Here is a 12,055-nt window from a genome sequence, read left to right on the forward strand (position 1 = left end):
TTATATCACCACAGTCTTACTTGGTAATTGAAGAAGAAATCGGGCTCACAAATCTCACATGGAAAACTATACAAGTATGTACATACTACATTATTTTTCTCAATAATTTTTTCCATACATTTTTAGATACCTTAGGTTTGAAGGGGTTGACTAATTCTCATACAAGTACAAGTGGCTTGACTTTTTTTAGGATATTCCTCTGAATAATGGACAAGCATGAAAAGGTCATCGCCCGAACAGGGACTTGAACCCTGGACCCTTAGGTTAAAAGCCTAATGCTCTACCGACTGAGCTATCCGGGCTTGAATTCCCTTTAATGTAAGTCAGCATTTGAAGTAGATAACTGAACAATGGCCATCCAATCTGTCACTACAAACAAGATTCCTTATCAATCCCAAAGGTCAAAACCCAACCAGCCTCTTCCTCCAACTCCAATGAACGTTTCACTTGATCAATAATCTCAAGTTCTGTCGCATTTCTCTGCAAAGGACGTGATTTTTCAATGATATTGTGCTTCACATTTTCATAGGATGTGGAATAATTAGATGATGGGTCTAAGAGAGTGAAAGAATGAGGTTGAAAAACCAGATACCAGTTAACAACTCTTTTACCTGAGTGAGGAATGATTTTGCCACTATAATAATGAATCGGGTTAATCAACATGTCACCATTCTCGAAAATTATTGGAAATATTACTCACTAATCGAAAAAAACTGAAAAAATCTCCACACAATGATTTCAATTTACTATGGTGATCTAAAAAAGAATGGGGCAAAGTTCTTAACCAACCTATAATTTCCTATAAAAGTAGCCGTTCTTTGTAAGCCATGTAACTGCAGATGAATAACTAGTTGTAACTATGAAAGCAACAAACTACAAAATTTTGAGAATGATGTACAAACTCAGCATACAAAAAATACACTGGTATTATGATATACACATCCGAGCTGATGACAACTGCCACTCTCATCTTGGTACTCCTATTCAACATGAAAAATGGTTTAAATATATCTAGCCTATTTTTCGACAAGTTTTATCCATTTTCTTCTTCACCCTTTTCAACAGACCAATTTGCAAATGTTAACTACACTCTTCTCAAATTAATGATGCTGGAGCACAATTGGATTATCTTGATGGAAATCCCATACTGGAGCGCAGTTTCATATCTTGATAGAAATCCCTTTGAGTAACAGGTTAAGTTAAACTTGTCACAGTCCGCACAGGGACTTGAACTCTGGCCCTTATGTCAATGGCCCAATGCTTTACCGACTGAGCTATCCAGGTATAAATTACAAGCAATGAAAATCAGAATTTGAAGTAGAAGATGAAGTGAATGATGACCTACTCTTTGAAAATACAAACAAGACTACCTATAAAACTCCAAACACCACCAGTCTCTCCATCCACATCAATAGACGTTTATACTTGATCAATGATCTCTAAAGTTTTATCACATGCTTAGGTAGTGACTTTTCGAGGATACTGTACTTCACTGTTTTCCATTAAAGGAAGAATTATAAGTTATGTGTGTGTGAGAGAGAGAGAGAGAGAGAGAGAGAGAGAGAGAGAGAGAGAGAGAGAGAGAGAGAGAGAGAGGTCTCTATGGAACTGGAACTGATTAATTGCAATGTCACAAATCAAAACTTCTTATGACAAGTTATTTACCAAAGAGGAGACTGACACTTCAACGCCAACACTTAATCAAAATAATCGCCCTAGAAACAATCATAAAAACACCATACAATCTTACAAAAATGCTTTGCTTTGTAGATAAATATCCAGCTATAACTATGACAACAGAAATTTATATATTCAAAGGATACGGAAGAAGTTGGTGCAAACTCAAGTACAAAAGAATTCAATTCATGACATGCAACTCAAAAGAAAAGAGACTAGAGATAGATTATATCACCACAGTCTTACTTGGTAATTGAAGAAGCAATCGGGCTCACAAATCTCACATGGAAAACTATACAAGTATGTCTACATTATTTTTCTCAATAATTTTTTCCATACATTTTTAGATACCTTAGGTTTGAAGGGGTTGACTAATTCTCATACAAGTACAAGTGGCTTGACTTTTTTTAGGATATTCCTCTGAATAATGGACAAGCATGAAAAGGTCATCGCCCGAACAGGGACTTGAACCCTGGACCCTTAGGTTAAAAGCCTAATGCTCTACCGACTGAGCTATCCGGGCTTGAATTCCCTTTAATGTAAGTCAGCATTTGAAGTAGATAACTGAACAATGGCCATCCAATCTGTCACTACAAACAAGATTCCATATCAATCCCAAAGGTCAAAACCCAACCAGCCTCTTCCTCCAACTCCAATGAACGTTTCACTTGATCAATAATCTCAAGTTCTGTCGCATTTCTCTGCAAAGGACGTGATTTTTCAATGATATTGTGCTTCACATTTTCATAGGATGTGGAATAATTAGATGATGGGTCTAAGATAGTGAAAGAATGAGGTTGAAAAAACAGATACCAGTTAACAACTCTTTTACCTGAGTGAGGAATGATTTTGCCACTATAATAATGAATCGGGTTAATCAACATGTCACCATTCTCGAAAATTATTGGAAATATTACTCACTAATCGAAAAAAACTGAAAAAATCTCCACACAATGATTTCAATCTACTATGGTGATCTAAAAAAGAATGGGGCAAATTTCTTAACCAACCTATAATTTCCTATAAAAGTAGCCGTTCTTTGTAAGCCATGTAACTGCAGATGAATAACTAGTTGTAACTATGAAAGCAACAAACTACAAAATTTTGAGAATGATGTAAAAACTCAGCATACAAAAAATACACTGGTATTATGATATACACATCCGAGCTGATGACAACTGCCACTCTCATCTTGGTACTCCTATTCAACATGAAAAATGGTTTAAATATATCTAGCCTATTTTTCGACAAGTTTTATCCATTTTCTTCTTAACGCTTTTCAACAGACCAATTTGCATATGTTAGCTACACTCTTCTCAAATTAATGATGCTGGAGCACAATTGGATTATCTTGATGGAAATCCCATACTGGAGCGCAGTTTCATATCTTGATAGAAATCCCTTTGAGTAACAGGTTAAGTTAAACTTGTCACAGTCCGCACAGGGACTTGAACTCTGGCCCTTATGTCAATGGCCCAATGCTTTACCGACTGAGCTATCCAGGTATAAATTACAAGCAATGAAAATCAGAATTTGAAGTAGAAGATGAAGTAAATGATGACCTATTCTTTGAAAATACAAACAAGACTACCTATAAAACTCCAAACACCACCAGTCTCTCCATCCACATCAATAGACGTTTATACTTGATCAATGATCTCTAAAGTTTTATCACATGCTTAGGTAGTGACTTTTCAAGGATACTGTACTTCACTGTTTTCCATTAAAGGAAGAATTATAAGTTATGTGTGAGAGAGAGAGAGAGAGAGAGAGAGAGAGAGAGAGAGAGAGAGAGAGAGAGAGAGAGAGAGGTCTCTATGGAACTGGAACTGATTAATTGCAATGTCACAAATCAAAACTTCTTATGACAAGTTATTTACCAAAGAGGAGACTGACACTTCAACGCCAACACTTAATCAAAATAATCGCCCTAGAAACAATCATAAAAACCCCATACAATCTTACAAAAATGCTTTGCTTTGTAGATAAATATCCAGCTACAACTATGACAACAGAAATTTATATATTCAAAGGATACGGAAGAAGTTGGTGCAAACTCAAGTACAAAAGAATTCAATTCATGACATGCAACTCAAAAGAAAAGAGACTAGAGATGGATTATATCACCACAGTCTTACTTGGTAATTGAAGAAGCAATCGGGCTCACAAATCTCACATGGAAAACTATACAAGTATGTCTACATTATTTTTCTCAATAATTTTTTCCATACATTTTTAGATACCTTAGGTTTGAAGGGGTTGACTAATTCTCATACAAGTACAAGTGGCTTGACTTTTTTTAGGATATTCCTCTGAATAATGGACAAGCATGAAAAGGTCATCGCCCGAACAGGGACTTGAACCCTGGACCCTTAGGTTAAAAGCCTAATGCTCTACCGACTGAGCTATCCGGGCTTGAATTCCCTTTAATGTAAGTCAGCATTTGAAGTAGATAACTGAACAATGGCCATCCAATCTGTCACTACAAACAAGATTCCTTATCAATCTCAAAAGTCAAAACCCAACCAGCCTCTTCCTCCAACTCCAATGAACGTTTCACTTGATCAATAATCTCAAGTTCTGTCACATTTCTCTGCAAAGGACGTGATTTTTCAATGATATTGTGCTTCACATTTTCATAGGATGTGGAATAATTAGATGATGGGTCTAAGAGAGTGAAAGAATGAGGTTGAAAAAACAGATACCAGTTAACAACTCTTTTACCTGAGTGAGGAATGATTTTGCCACTATAATAATGAATCGGGTTAATCAACATGTCACCATTCTCAAAAATTATTGGAAATATTACTCACTAATCGAAAAAAACTGAAAAAATCTCCACACAATGATTTCAATCTACTATGGTGATCTAAAAAAGAATGGGGCAAAGTTCTTAACCAACCTATAATTTCCTATAAAAGTAGCCGTTCTTTGTAAGCCATGTAACTGCAGATGAATAACTAGTTGTAACTATGAAAGCAACAAACTACAAAATTTTGAGAATGATGTACAAACTCAGCATACAAAAAATACACTGGTATTATGATATACACATCCGAGCTGATGACAACTGCCACTCTCATCTTGGTACTCCTATTCAACATGAAAAATGGTTTAAATATATCTAGCCTATTTTTCGACAAGTTTTATCCATTTTCTTCTTCACCCTTTTCAACAGACCAATTTGCAAATGTTAGCTACACTCTTCTCAAATTAATGATGCTGGAGCACAATTGGATTATCTTGATGGAAATCCCATACTGGAGCGCAGTTTCATATCTTGATAGAAATCCCTTTGAGTAACAGGTTAAGTTAAACTTGTCACAGTCCACACAGGGACTTGAACTCTGGCCCTTATGTCAATGGCCCAATGCTTTACCGACTGAGCTATCCAGGTATAAATTACAAGCAATGAAAATCAGAATTTGAAGTAGAAGATGAAGTAAATGATGACCTACTCTTTGAAAATACAAACAAGACTACCTATAAAACTCCAAACACCACCAGTCTCTCCATCCACATCAATAGACGTTTATACTTGATCAATGATCTCTAAAGTTTTATCACATGCTTAGGTAGTGACTTTTCGAGGATACTGTACTTCACTGTTTTCCATTAAAGGAAGAATTATAAGTTATGTGTGTGAGAGAGAGAGAGAGAGAGAGAGAGAGAGAGAGAGAGAGAGAGAGAGAGAGGTCTCTATGGAACTGGAACTGATTAATTGCAATGTCACAAATCAAAACTTCTTATGACAAGTTATTTACCAAAGAGGAGACTGACACTTCAACGCCAACACTTAATCAAAATAATCGCCCTAGAAACAATCATAAAAACACCATACAATCTTACAGAAATGCTTTGCTTTGTAGATAAATATCCAGCTATAACTATGACAACAGAAATTTATATATTCAAAGGATACGGAAGAAGTTGGTGCAAACTCAAGTACAAAAGAATTCAATTCATGACATGCAACTCAAAAGAAAAGAGACTAGAGATAGATTATATCACCACAGTCTTACTTGGTAATTGAAGAAGCAATCGGGCTCACAAATCTCACATGGAAAACTATACAAGTATGTCTACATTATTTTTCTCAATAATTTTTTCCATACATTTTTAGATACCTTAGGTTTGAAGGGGTTGACTAACTCTCATACAAGTACAAGTGGCTTGACTTTTTTTAGGATATTCCTCTGAATAATGGACAAGCATGAAAAGGTCATCGCCCGAACAGGGACTTGAACCCTGGACCCTTAGGTTAAAAGCCTAATGCTCTACCGACTGAGCTATCCGGGCTTGAATTCCCTTTAATGTAAGTCAGCATTTGAAGTAGATAACTGAATAATGGCCATCCAATCTGTCGCTATAAACAAGATTCCTTATCAATCTCAAAAGTCAAAACCCAACCAGCCTCTTCCTCCAACTCCAATGAACGTTTCACTTGATCAATAATCTCAAGTTCTGTCACATTTCTCTGCAAAGGACGTGATTTTTCAATGATATTGTGCTTCACATTTTCATAGGATGTGGAATAATTAGATGATGGGTCTAACAGAGTGAAAAAATGAAGTTGAAAAACCAGATACCAGTTAACAACTCTTTTACCTGAGTGAGGCATGATTTTGCCACTATAAGGATGAATCGGATTAATCAACATGTAACCATTCTCAAAAATTATTGGAAATATTACTCACCAATTGAAAAAAAAAATCTGAAAAATTTCAACACAACCATTTCAATCTACTATGGTGATCTAAAAAGGAATGGGGAAAAGTTCTTAACCAACCTATAATTTCCTATAAAAGTAGCCGTTCTTTGTAAGCCATGTAACTACAGATGAATAACTAGTTGTAACTATGAAAGCAGCAAACTATACAATTTTGAGAATGATGTACAAACTCAGCAAACAAAAAATACACTGGTAATATTATATACACATCCAAGCTGATGACAATTGCCACTCTCATCTTGGTACTCAAAGATGATATGCGCTCTCCTATTCAACATAAAAAATGGTTGAAATATATCTAGCCTATTTTTCGCCAAGTTTTATCCATTTTCTTCCTCACCCTTTTCAACAGTCCAATTTGCAAAGGTTAACTACACTCTTCTCAAATTAATGATGCTGGAGCCCAATTGGATCATCTTGATGGAAATACCTTACTGGAGTGCAGTTTCCTATCTTGATAGAAATCCCTTTGAGTAACAGGTCAAGTTAAACTTGTCACAGTCCGCACAGGGAATTGAACTCTGGCCGCTTGTGTCAATAGCCCAATGCTTTACCGACTGAGCTATCCAGGTATAAATTGCAAGCAATGAAAATCAGCATTTGAAGTAGAAGATGAAGTAAACGATGATCTACTCTTTGAAAATACAAATAAGACTCCCTATAAATCTCCAAACACCACCAGTCTCTCCGTCCACATCAATAGACGTTTATACTTGATCAATGATCTCTTTAAGTTTTATCACATGCTTAGGTAGTGACTTTTCGAGGATACTGTACTTCACTGTTTTCCATTAAAGGCAGAATTATAAGTTATGTGTGAGAGAGAGAGAGAGAGAGAGAGAGAGAGAGAGAGAGAGAGAGAGAGAGAGAGAGAGAGAGAGAGAAACACGCTCTTCCTTGCTTGAACTGACATTGTCGGAACAGGGACTTAGAACCCTAGGCCCAAGGCTCTACCGACTGAGCTAGTCGGGTTTGAATAGCAAGAAATGAATATCAGCATTTGAAGAAGGTTATTAAACTATTATTTAATCTATCAAAATCTTCAAATACCACCAGCTTCTCCTTCCACACAAATGGACGTTTTCATTTTGTCTACAATCTCTGATTTAGATCACATTTGTCTGCACACAAGGTGACTTTTATATGATACTGTACATCGTTTATTTTTTCATTGGAGGTGGAATAATCAGATGAGAGAGAGAGAGAGAGAGAGAGAGAGAGAGAGAGAGAGAGAGAGAGGTCTCTATGAAACTGGAACTGATTAATTGCAATGGCACAAATCAAAACTTCCTATGACAAGTTATTTACCAAAGAGGAGACTGACACTTCAACGCCAACATTTAATCAAAATAATCGCCCTAAAAACAATCATAAAAACCCCATACAATCTTACAGAAATGCTTTGCTTTGTAGATACATATCCAGCTATAACTATGACAACAGAAATTTATATATTCAAAGGATACGGAAGAAGTTGATGCAAATTCAACAACAAAAGAATTCAATTCATGACATGCAACTCAAAAAAAAAAGAGACTAGAGATAGATTATATCACCACAGTCTTACTTGGTAATTGAAGAAGCAATCGGGCTCACAAATCTCACATGGAAAACTATACAAGTATGTCTACATTATTTTTCTCAATAATTTTTTCCATACATTTTTAGATACCTTAGGTTTGAAGGGGTTGACTAATTCTCATACAAGTACAAGTGGCTTGACTTTTTTTAGGATATTCCTCTGAATAATGGACAAGCATGAAAAGGTCATCGCCCGAACAGGGACTTGAACCCTGGACCCTTAGGTTAAAAGCCTAATGCTCTACCGACTGAGCTATCCGGGCTTGAATTCCCTTTAATGTAAGTCAGCATTTGAAGTAGATAACTGAACAATGGCCATCCAATCTGTCACTACAAACAAAATTCCTTATCAATCTCAAAAGTCAAAACCCAACCAGCCTCTTCCTCCAACTCCAGTGAACGTTTCACTTGATCAATAATCTCAAGTTCTGTCACATTTCTCTGCAAAGGACGTGATTTTTCAATGATATTGTGCTTCACATTTTCATAGGATGTGGAATAATTAGATGATGGGTCTAACAGAGTGAAAAAATGCAGTTGAAAAACCAGATACTAGTTACTAACTCTTTTACCTGAGTGAGGCATGATTTTGCCACTATAATGATGAATCGGATTAATCAACATGCCACCATTCTTGAAAATTATTGGAAACATTACTCACCAATTGAAAAAAAAATCTGAAAAATTTCAACACAACCATTTCAATCTACTATGGTGATCTAAAAAAGAATGGGGAAAAGTTCTTAACCAACCTACAATTTCCTATAAAAGTAGCCACTCTTTGTAAGCCATGTAACTGCAGATGAATAACTAGTTGTAACCATGAAAGCAGCAAACTATACAACTTTGAGAATGATGTACAAACTCAGCGAGCTGATGACAATTGCCACTCTCATCTTGGTACTCAAAGAAGGTATGCGCTCTCCTATTCAACATGAAAAATGGTTAAAATATATCTAGCCTATTTTTCGCCAAGTTTTATCCATTTTCTTCCTCATCCTTTTCAACAGTCCAATTTGGAGAGGTTAACTACACTCTTTACAAATTAATGATGTTGGAGCACAATTGGATTATCTTGATGGAAACCCCATTGGGTAACGGGTTATGTTAAACATGTCACAGTCCGCACAGGGACTTGAACTCTGGCCCCTTATGTCAGTAGCCCAATGCTTTACCGACTGAGCTATCCAGGCATAAATTGCAAGCAATGAAAATCAGCATTTGAAGTGGAAGATAAAGTAAACGATGATCTACTCTTTGAAAATACAAACATGACTACCTATAAAACTCCAAACACCACCAGTCTGTCCGTCCACATCAATAGACGTTTTTACTTGATCAATAATCTCTTAGGTTCCATCACATTACTTTGCATAGGTAGTGACTTTTCAAGAGAGAGAGAGAGAGAGAGAGAGAGAGAGAGAGAGAGAGAGAGAGAGAGAGAGAGAGAGAGAGAGAGAGAGAGAGAGAGTCAAAGTAAAAAAAAAGTCAAAGTCAAAGTCAAAAACCTTTATTCCATTATAAAATGGTTATTCTGTTACATAACAATATAAATTATTTACATAAAATATAAAAAATATTGCTTAAGTTTCTCTTTGAATAAATCAGCACTAACATTTGTACATTTTCTTATTTCCAGAGGTAGTTTGTTCCAGCAAGCTGGGCCCCTTATTGCCATTGAGCGTGAACCCAAATCCGTTCGATAACTGTCTACATATAGATTTTCATTCTGCCTGGTTAATGCATCCCTACAATTACCAACTGTAGGAAATGTGTATAGACAGTTGGGATATTCTTTTCTCAAACTTTTAAAAACACAAACATCGTACATACACTTTTCTTTTAATTTTATCCACTTTAATTGCTGGAGGGTTGGGGTGATGTGATCGTGTTTTTTTCACCCCAATAACGGCTACTCTACCTGCAAAGTTTTGGATTTTTTGAGCTTTTTCCATGTGCATATCATTAGTTGACCCCCATATCTTAATACAGTAGTTAATTACACTCAAGACCAGACTTTCCACAATCAAAGCTCGAGTAGTATCATCAAAGTAATCTTTTACTCTACTTAAATACATCAGAATGCCACTAACTTTTCTACTCAGCTCGTCAATGTGAATACTGAATGTCATGTACCTGTCCAAGTGTAGACCTAGATTTTTCACATATTGACTTATCTTTACTTCATCACCATCGCATTTTATTATAATGTCATTTGGAATTTTGCTAATATACTGTGAGCTACCCACAAACATGCACTGTGTTTTAGTGGCATTTAATAATAGCCCTTTTCTTAGAAAATATTTCTTAATTTTGAGCAATATTAGTTCAGCCCTTTTTATCAAGCCATCTAAATTTTCTATTTGATCAGCCAAAAGAACTTGGGTGTCATCAGCGTATTGAATTAGCAAGCAGTTTTCTATGTATTTAATCATGTCATTAACGTACACTAAAAACAGAATTGGACCTAGGACAGATCCCTGTGGGACTCCAAATTCAACCTTTTCAATGCAAGAATTTACGTCTCCTAATCTAACTACCTGACTTCTATCCTTCAAGTAATCCTGAAACCAGAACGTATCAATGTAATGTTCCTTAAGAGATTTACACAATTCATCATGGTTGACACTATCAAATGCCTTTGATAGGTCACATAAAATTAATATGGAAACTTTTTTTCTATCAATATTTTTATAAATTTCATCTGTTTATTTCATCAAAGCTGTTTCTGTTGATAAACCTTTACGGAATCCATGCTGAGTGTTAGAAATCAAATTATTTTTTTCTAGATGTTCCATTAACTGATTACATACAATCTTATCTATTACTTTCGATATTACGGGAAGGATAGAAACATGTCTATAATTACCAGGGTCGTCCTTGTCTCCTTTCTTGTGAAGAGGGTCTACGAGGGGTTGTTTCCAAATAGAAGGATATTTCCCAGTTACAATCGATGTATTTATGATAACCGTGATATAATATGCAATAACTATAAGGGAATCTTTTAGAAAACTAGTAGGAATACCATCCGTTCCGTAAGCATTACTATTATTCAAACTCTTAACTGTTAATATTATTGTTTCTAATGTGACTGGTTGCGGTCTAAACAATCTTATATTATTGCCAAAATTATTTTGAGTGGTTCTAATATCTTCATTTTCGTACTTTTGTAGAATTTCCTGCGTTTTACCATAAGTTATTTTTCCTACATTAGCAAAGTATTGGTTAAATTGATCCGCTGTAGCTTTTGGGTTGTCGTAGTCAATCTTTTTATTTGTTTTAGTAGATACAATATTATTCATAATTTTACATGTTTTTCTGCGAGATTTGCTTTTCTTGATCTTGTCTTTGTTATAATATGCTTTGGCAGTACGCATCTTAGAATTGATGAGTTTTTTCATTTCCTTATACGAATTGTTCAGATTTTCATCATGTCTATTCTGCTTAAGCCTTTCTTGCATTTTATCCCTTTCTATCATACTGTTTTTTAGATCATTGTCTATCCAAGGTGCACTGGGTCTCCTTATTTCTTTCGTGGTTATTGGGGCACATTTATCTAAGGCACTGTTATATACTTCATTGAAAATTCCTGTTTGAATATCTGTGTCATCAGTATGCATGATTGTATCTAAAATTAGTTTTTGGTCTAGCAATGTATTACACAACAAATCTGCAGAATAATATTTTAAACACCTAGAGGTTACCGTGACTGGTTTACGCTTTGGCTTCTTAATATCTATGGTAAATGAAATATGTTCATGGTCAGCTACAATACTTGGATTTACCTCGATGTTAATAACACTTTCCTGCTTGTTAGTTATTAAAACGTCTAGTAGTGTGGATGAGATGGGGCTAACTCTAGTAGGTTTATTAATCATTTGATTTAATTTGGTGACTCTTAAAATATTATGTATCTTTGCTGAACCTAACATCAAATCATCATTTAGATCACCTATTACATAAATTGATTTATTCTTTAGGGAAATCATTCTCAGATATTCCAAAATATAGTTAAAAGTATCATTTGAAGCATGCGGAGGTCTATACAAGCAACCAATGATAACA

At 35.4% G+C, this 12,055-nt stretch overlaps 5 non-coding genes across 5 annotated transcripts; all 5 read right to left on the reverse strand.

Moving 5' to 3' along the window:
* Positions 1–229: 229 nt before the first annotated feature.
* TRNAK-UUU (transfer RNA lysine (anticodon UUU)) lies at positions 230–302 on the reverse strand. The gene has a single exon. It is a non-coding gene; the product is annotated as a tRNA-Lys (tRNA).
* Positions 303–2,127: 1,825 nt separating this feature from the next.
* TRNAK-UUU (transfer RNA lysine (anticodon UUU)) lies at positions 2,128–2,200 on the reverse strand. The gene has a single exon. It is a non-coding gene; the product is annotated as a tRNA-Lys (tRNA).
* Positions 2,201–4,019: 1,819 nt separating this feature from the next.
* Positions 4,020–4,092, reverse strand: TRNAK-UUU (transfer RNA lysine (anticodon UUU)). Its single transcript has one exon. It is a non-coding gene; the product is annotated as a tRNA-Lys (tRNA).
* A 1,811-nt stretch (positions 4,093–5,903) lies between these two features.
* On the reverse strand, positions 5,904–5,976 carry TRNAK-UUU (transfer RNA lysine (anticodon UUU)). The gene has a single exon. It is a non-coding gene; the product is annotated as a tRNA-Lys (tRNA).
* A 2,204-nt stretch (positions 5,977–8,180) lies between these two features.
* On the reverse strand, positions 8,181–8,253 carry TRNAK-UUU (transfer RNA lysine (anticodon UUU)). Its single transcript has one exon. It is a non-coding gene; the product is annotated as a tRNA-Lys (tRNA).
* Positions 8,254–12,055: the final 3,802 nt, after the last annotated feature.

Source organism: Palaemon carinicauda, chromosome 11, assembly GCF_036898095.1.
Source record: "Palaemon carinicauda isolate YSFRI2023 chromosome 11, ASM3689809v2, whole genome shotgun sequence".
NCBI classification, from domain to species: Eukaryota; Metazoa; Arthropoda; class Malacostraca; order Decapoda; family Palaemonidae; genus Palaemon; species Palaemon carinicauda.